Source organism: Cariama cristata, unplaced genomic scaffold (assembly GCF_000690535.1).
Source record: "Cariama cristata isolate BGI_N322 unplaced genomic scaffold, ASM69053v1 scaffold20156, whole genome shotgun sequence".
NCBI lineage: Eukaryota > Metazoa > Chordata > Aves > Cariamiformes > Cariamidae > Cariama > Cariama cristata.
In genome coordinates this window covers 46,051-54,541 of record NW_009624083.1, presented here as the reverse complement: position 1 = coordinate 54,541, position 8,491 = coordinate 46,051, and the positions used below count along the sequence as shown (strand labels likewise).

Genomic DNA, 8,491 nt, shown 5'->3' with positions numbered 1-8,491 from the left:
TGGATAGGAACATTTCGAGGATATCGCTCTCCATTAACTGCAATAGCTTGCTTCATTGCAGCAGCAGCCCTATGGAGAAGGAATTAAGAGCCAGAAGTGGGATGTCCATGTGGGGCTGAGGGACCCGGTGCCATCCCACGGGAACGACTGCCAACCTCTCATAGGTCATTCCAGCCCAGAAATGCAACTTTTTGCTGAGAAGGGGTTGGTGAGTCCCAGGGCTTTGTCTCCCAGATGTGACCCTTCCCTTCCTCACCCTCCCAAGACAACTGCTTCTTCCCTCGGGAAAGGGATGCATTTATTATCAGCCCTCCCTTAGCCAGTGTTCGAGCAATAACCTAACCCTGCGTTTTGCAGAGGTCATTCCCTGTTACATCCTCATTATCTTTTCTGGTTCTCTCTTCAGGGATATTTCAAAAGTCATTTAACATTAGCAATCATTCTGTAAAAAAAAAAAAACCCTTACAGCAAACCCAGAGTTACTTACATCCTGTAAATCTCACAGCACTGACCGGTTGGGAATGTGATATTTTCTATCACTTTTGCATTTCTAAAATGACACAATTTATTTTGACATCTGGACTGCAAAGGCCAGAGTAACTCACAGCTCAGCCCCCAGGGACCCGGTGTCTGTCCTGCTCCCTCAGGAACCGTCAGGGTCTTGTCATCATGTTACCCACTGAGGATATCAACGTTTTTACCATCTTGTGGCAAAATTTACTTACAGACTATTAGCGTGTCATTGGCCGGTAACACTGCATCATCTGTACCCCAGGTAGTAAGAGCTAAAACACCTTTTCTGCCATGCCTGTGCATAAGTGCCATCCTTACGGAGCCTACTTGAAATACAAGATGGGCCACTCTGCCCAAGCCAAAGACAAGGAAGGAGAAGAGGGAGAGACACAAAAGCTTCTGTCCCCCCCGATGATCCGCGCTACGGCATGTTGCCCAAGAATAATCTAAAATGTAATTAAAAATACATCGTGTACAGTATAGAGTTCAATAACCGTAATGACAGTAATTGGCATGGAAGCAGAAGTACAGGCACACTCAGCTACCTTACCTTCAGCTCAGCCACTTTCCAGTCTGTTCATCTTCTATAGTGGCCTGAAAAGTGGCTTCAGTTTCCCTTAGAAAAATAACTTATGTTTGTCACTATAGGTTTTCCTTCAATCAATTCCCTTAAAATAAAGACCAAATAAAGTCTCTCGGAAAGGGAAAGAAACCTGTTTTTTTTCTCTTATTGCAAAATTATCACCGTATTTAAAAATTACTTTCAGAATTCGAAGCAATGCGTGAATAGGTTTTCCTTCAATCAATTCCCTTAAAATAAAGACCAAATAAAGTCTCTCGGAAAGGGAAAGAAACCCGCTTTTTTTTTCTCTTATTGCAAAATTATCACTGTATTTAAAAATTACTTTGAGAATTCGAAGCAGTGCGTGAATATTGGGAAGCCTTGTGCTTTCATTTACAGCATGTTTATAAGGTTGGGGCTGCCTCTACTGCCAGCCCTGTGACCGTGATGCTCACCTGTGATCAGCATTCACTGGCACTGACCTCAGCTGGAAGCACGCGAGGTTTTGGGAGCTGGAAAAGCGTTCCCAAACCTTGCATGCAAAAAGGAATTTTCGAGCACAAGAAAAGCCCAGCAACCAAGGGCATCACCATGGGCTTTACACCACGACCGCAGAGCAACCTCAAGCCACTGCCCTTCACGTATAGAGCAAACAATTTACAAATTCTCTAATATCACGGCTGGGTTTCTTTTTCCTTTCTCTTCTATTTTCAGACTGACAGGACATGATGGATCAGATAGACCGAAGAGCAGTCCAAGGCGTAAGCAGTCTGAGAACGGATGTTTTTTGATGCTGTTTGACTTGGAGCCCTTCCCAGCATCTGTCAGATGGGCAGTTATCCTCTGGCTGGCTGGACTTGCATACCTTAGCACGAAAGTTTATGTGGTAATGCTTTTGCTTGAAAGTGTTTGCTATCTGTGTCCGTGCAGGAGCCCTTCCGAGCCCAAAACGCAGTTGGTGGGTGTGATGCTGAGGATGCGAGGCGAGCGGGATGGCCAAGCGCAGCCACCAAAGGTAGCACCTGGGCTTTCAAAGGCTTTATAGCTTTTGGGACACATACCAATCTTCACTACCTCCTGTCTGGTAGAGGAAAAGCAAACAACACAAATGCAATGCATCAGATTTAGATAAAGAATGTATTTTTTCCCCAGCGTTGTTTATATTGGCAGAGAGGCAGGCTTTGGGGGTCTTCAGTGCGTACTATTGCAATTTCCTCAAGCAAGACTATAAATACTTCTGCCGCTGTAGAGAGGAAGCTTTTGGAAGGAGATGGACTGAATGAAAAGGAGGGTGGCCAAGTTTCAGCTTTGATGAGGAACTGCAGCCGTGATTTCCATGATAAAACCAAGTCACTCTGCTCCTCGCAGCCCGCTGCCGCCCTACCTCAACACAGCAGCTCTTTTCGGTATATTTGCATGCCAGTATTCATGGGTTATGCCACCCGACCTGACACAAAGTAAAACAGAGGCTTGCTTTCTCCTTGCATAATTTTTGTCACTGCAAAATCACACAAATTTACAGGGAAGCTGGTTTGGGGCTGCACCCATTTCACAACATGCTCTTTAGCAGGACAGGCCACATTTTGCCATGCAGCCCTTTGCAGTTGTGTTAAATATTGCTTTCAGAACTACTACAGATACATGTTTTCACTTGTTTTAGAGATTTCCTCAGCTGGCAACCTTTTCTCCCCAGCCTTTCAGAGAGGTGTGCGTGCAGTGGGGCCTGTTTTCAAATAAATATTCAGTTTATGTGAAAATCCTGGAAATGGGACTGAGAAAATGCAAAGTTGAGGGGATTTAAAGTCTTCCTTGGCCATGAGGATGTTACGACGTGCAGTGACGTGGTGCTTCTGCGATAGCTCTTTGGGGAGGGCGGATACTGGCAGCCTCTGTCGTGCCCCTGTGCCCTGGTCTGCTGCTGGGGACGTGCCCAGGAACAACACTCCCAGTGATGGATCTGGGGCTGGATGCTACATCTGGGCTGGGCTTTTTAAACCCTCTGCTGAGCAGCCTGTGCAGAGGGGGATGGAAAAGGCCACGGGGAATCTCCCTGCTCTATGGCAGGGAAAACCAAAACAGGGCAGCCCAAATTCCATACATCCCTCTGCCTCCCTGATGCGGGTTTCTGAAGCAGCGGTCCAGGGCAGATGTGTTTGTGAAGGAGCCTTGTGCCGTGTGCTCTACGCTGAATTTACACTCATATAAAACACATAGAATTAACTGCCGATGAATTGATGGCAAAAAAATCCTGCATAGGCACGGTCCCCATTTTCTAGATAAGAGAAAGAGCATCCTGTGGCAAAGCTCCCTAATAACAACTAACCCTGCTCAAACAGAGCAGAAAGCCGCTGAAATCCAGCTCACACAGGCAACAAGATGCACATGAGGTATTGTCAAATGCCACTGATCAAAAAATGTCAGAGAAAATCATAGTCTGTTTTGAGCAAGGGAGAAGCCACGTTTTTTATTTTTCCAGATAAATTTGTTTCTGCAAACAAACTGGGTCCGTGGGCCATCAGACTCGAGGTGAGCCTTGGCTTTTGCACCCAAGCAGGACCGTGCGGTCCTCTCTGCCTGCAGCTGCACTGCCAGCCTTTTGAAGGGACATTGTCACTGATGGTGGCTTTGGGAGGAAACACCTACCGGGAACAGAAGGGCTGCTGTTCCTTCTAAACTGCTTTCTGAGGCTGTATCGGGTATTATCTGGCATTTCTGCAGCTGAGATTTGCTGGGATACCCCATAATGGTCATCCTTAAGAGTCATTCGTCTTTGGGAGCTGAGCAAAAGGACAGACCCACAGGGCCAGCAGCTGTCTAGCAGGTCTAAGTACAAGTCCTCGTGCTCTCGTACTGGCCGCTTCGTTTTTTGGTGACTGTTCCCCATGTATACAACCAGCATTGTAATTTGTCAGACTCGTGAGAACAGATGAAAAGTTTTAAATTTTTATAATTAAACAGCATCTAAGCGGATATTTTGCTTACTGTGCAAATGCCTCATCAATTTTCTAACCTAATGATGTAGAGGGTAATATCCCTGTCATTCCCATCATCTGCCATTCACATGTGCACTCTCTTGGGGGAGGATGTTTTGTCACCATGAGAACGTGCAGTTTGGTGTCAGGAAATTACCATCTCAGTAGCATGTGGGTGATGATAACAGGGCATGGCTCTGTATCGTCACCCATGACGAAGTGTCAGAACTGCTATGACAAAGTCTACTCAGTGAGAGACATAGAGCAAAAAACTGTGAATCTGAGAAACTCGAACCAGCAGCACCAAGTAGCAAGCTTTTCTGGAGTGTGCATAAAACAAAGAGGAGAGAACTTCACTTTAATAAAAATGACAAAGGACAGGAAAATATTTTTTTACTCCTACATGATAACTATAAAGAATTAATAATGTGCACAGTGACTTTCAGAGCATGATGACAACTGTATAAACATCTCGATACAGCAAAAGAAGGACTTGATATAAAAAGGCAATTGGTTGGGTCTTGTGCATCTACCTGGCTCCTGGTGCACGGGAATTGCTTCAATACTAATTCCAGTGCAATAGGAACATGCTTTAAGCCAAGTGAAGGTGTAAAGCACAAAAAGTTCAGGGACCAGAAGGTACTGAGATGGTTGGTGGTCAGGAATGCAACATGAGAAAGGAAGTGAATGTGCAATTTTGGCCTAAAGTGGATTTTTATGGCCAAAGATTTTCAAAACCAGGATTTACTAAAGAAATGCTGATCTCTCTTTAAGCGCCCGGTGGCTGGAAGCAATGCTAACAGAGCACTTCTTGTGTACATCCACAAAAAAGCCCATGGGGAGTTCTGATGTCAGCTTCCAAAGTCGTCATAATGAATCTGATGCCAGTATGTCTGAGGGTCTGATTAGAAGAAAAAGATTCATGAAAGATAAGAATGAAGCTTTTTTCCCATATTTTTCTAAGTCCTTTTGCTTATTTTCATTGTGGTTAACTTCACAGAATCACAGAATAATTCAGCTGGAAGAGAGCTCAAGGGGTCTTCACCCAACCTCCTGCTCAAAGCAAGGTCACCTATGGGGTCAGACTAGGTTGCTCATGGATTTATCCCTTCGGGACTTGAAAATCTCAACAACATCTCTAGGCAAGCTGTTGCAGTGCTTGATCATCCTCATGGTGGGAAAGTTTTCCCTTGTAGGCAGTCTGAACCTCTCCTGTTCCAGGTTATGCCCGTTGTCTCTTGCCTTCTCACCACACACCACCAAAACGAGCCTGGCTCTATCTTCTTGATGACCTCCTTGTAGTTATGGACAGACTACTGTGTAGTCCCGCTTCAGCTCTGCCTGCACCGGCCCTTGTCCCTCAGCCCCTCCTCACAGGGCAGGAGCTTCAGCCCCCAAACCTCTTGGTGGAGCCTGTCCCCCCCTCACTGGGATTCTACTCAGTCACCACGGTAGTGACTCAATACGCGCACTGCGCAGAGTAGGAGTAAGTGCGTGGAGCTCTGTTAGCAAGGGACACCGTGAGTAAATCCGTACTGCCTCAGAAATGCAGAGTTTTACTCTCCTGTCTGAACCCTTCCCCAAACCAAATTCAGTAGCTGCTGACCCCCACTTCTTTCCATGGCAGAGCAGGGTCATTTGAAAGAAGCTTCTGCACTTCTAATACAGTTAGAAGATTTTTTAAAACTGCAGTCAACTGCCAATTGGAGTCTGCGCATTCCTTATGCACATATTAACTACTGGAAAATTATGCCTAGTTTTGTTTTCTTCACTTTGCATGAATAGGGACAAATTAAAAGACTTCAGGAAAGTGGCAGAAGAATGATTTAACACTGATCTCTCATATGATTATTCATATCACTGGAAACTAATGAAGTGTATTCTCCTTAATTTGCCCAAGAAAAAATCAAGATGTGACATGGTAAAGTCTACAAATAGAGATTTTCTGCATAGTGGGGAAGGCCATAATGTGAAGCAGTGTTTAGAGACAGACGAGAAATAAACCCGCATTTTAACAGTGTGGTTAAAATACCTGAGCAACAACTTGGGCATGTCATGGGTTCTCCTTCACTTGACTTTTAAAAATCAGGTTTAGACATCTTTAGAAAAATATGCAAAAGTAACACAGATTGAAGAGAAAACATTTCTTTGATATAAGCATTATTGGACTAGATTCTTTGACTATCGTTCTATAGAAGGTCAAACTAGGTGATCACACAATCTCTGGGTTTAAAATCACTCTGTGTGGTGGTATGCTGACATGTATGATGAGATCTTTAGCTTGAAAAAATGAGTTAAAGGATTCAAAAGGTTATATTTACTATACAGTTGTAATTACTTTTTCTTTCTGCAGAACACACAGTAAAGCTAAAAATATTACCCAAACTCAAAATGAAAAATTATTTACTATAATATCCATTGCTTCTTAAACCATCTCAATTTAGAGACACTAACTCAAAAATCAATTTAACCCTGAAGAGCACCGTTGATGTAAGTGTCCATTGGAATTACTTTCTATTAATTGTATCTTGCTTTCTTTGCAGAACTACAATGCATCAAGCTTTAAGTAGTTTGGGCACTGAATAAAGATTCCAAGATGAACTCAAGACAGATAAAAAATACGGCATTAAATTTTGCAATCGATGGAACATAAAATCACCCACAGAAATTCAGTCCAATCGTGAATGATCTCAATGATTATAAACTCCTATTAACTTGAAAGAATGGAATGTGTGGGTGGCAAGCAGATGAAGATAAATGCAATTAACCTAAGGGAATATGGATTCACTCTCTTTCATTAATCATCACATTCGTTTTTGTTGAAAACCTGGAAAGGACACATTACTGAATGCCACTTTTTATAATTTTCAAGCAAGCATTATAGCTGGTATATTTCAGTTCACTAGATAATCACCACTGCTAGCAGAAGATAAATGTATTCAGAAGTTAATATGGTGTAGGCTATTCTGAGTGAATTGCTTTTTTAAAGAGGAATTCATAACCCCCCCCTCAGTTTTACCCGAATCGTTGCCCATGGGCACACAATGTCTCTTCTGCAGCCCACAGGGATTACTGCAATTTCTTTGTGAGCTTCCAGAATAGGGAATGTACTGCAATTCCCTCTCCGGCTATCAAGTGGTTTTACTGAATGTTTTTGTGTGAGAGTTTGTGAAGCCAGCTCTCAATACAGGAGGCTATGTTGAAATGAGGCTTTGAAAGGCCAGTTTTTCCTAACAAGAGGCACACACTGCATTTAGCAAAATTTAAAGTGCCTTGTATCTGTGCTTGAATGGTCGTCACTTAAAAAAAAAAAAGGTGTAACCTGGTTTTCCCAGCTCTGAGACCAGCTGCAGAGTCAGGGCACATATGTGTATTTGAGCAGATGAGTAGGATTTGTGGGAATGCTCCTCCTGGGTGGCAGGAAAAAACAGTTTGGGATGATTTAAAAGTACTGCTGGAAAAGTGTGGTTGTATAAGAAATGCTTTGCAATCAGAAGAATGCATGAGAAATATTCAGACTTTCTCTGGGTTAATTGCCGCTTTGGGTGCATCCACCACGTTGCTTAAGCATAACAGCCTCTTTCCTCACAAACTCAAGTGTCGTCCGGCTCCAAAAAGCCTCCCAGCTACACCCGAAAAAACCGCCATTGATCTGGCATCCTAAGGCAAGATCAAGGCTTTAAGGCATAATGCTTTCCTAAGGCTGGAGGATAAATGGCATCTTGCAACACGGCATCCAAAAAATGGAACAAATCCCAACATTTACAAAAACCAAAAGACAATAATAGAAAAAGAATTTGCCTCTGAATTCCTTCTCAAAGAAGAATTTGGTTGTTGAGGGGAAGAAATTACCTTGTAGTCGTTCAAAAGTATGTGAGATTTCAGTGGGTCTGCCCTGCTGTGGAATGAAATAAAAGGTGTTTTACAGCCTTTACGTTTCTTACCAATTCAAGGAGACCTCTGAATCCTCTTTCTTGTGTCAGATCTTATAAACCCCAAAAGACCCTGGAGCGTCTCCCACTCTGGTACAACTTTTCCCAGCCGCCACAGCTCTACATCACCAATACTAAGGTGAATTTGTCATTTACCTGCAGATTTTTATTCCACTGAGCACTATCTTCCACATTCCTTTCCCACACCTGAGCTTTCCTATGACCCATTCAATACTTAATTTTCTTGGTCTTCTAAAGGCTTTTAGAGCTGAGAAGCAAATCACGATATTCACAACGTGCCTTTCTTACAAAATTTTCTTTAAACTGAGACAGAGAGAGTAATTGCTCATAAAAAGGACAGTTACAGTCCAAAAATATCTGTGCCCAGTTCCTTCTGTTCCTGACCATCCTCAAAGGCATCCCTGAACTCTCAGCCCTGGCTGTAAAACAAAGGGTAAATGGTGATTTTGTAGATACTGACATTTCTTAAATTCTTCTCCCACCTCTGCTGG

The 8,491-nt window shown here is 43.3% G+C and overlaps 1 protein-coding gene across 1 annotated transcript in view; it reads right to left on the bottom strand.

Annotated features, from left to right (window-relative positions):
• The window catches only part of LOC104163897 (ventricular zone-expressed PH domain-containing protein homolog 1-like), a gene marked incomplete at its 5' end in the record, with an annotated part of 59,143 nt that overhangs the window by 5,500 nt on the left and 45,152 nt on the right, over positions 1 to 8,491 (bottom strand). The window lies entirely within an intron of this gene.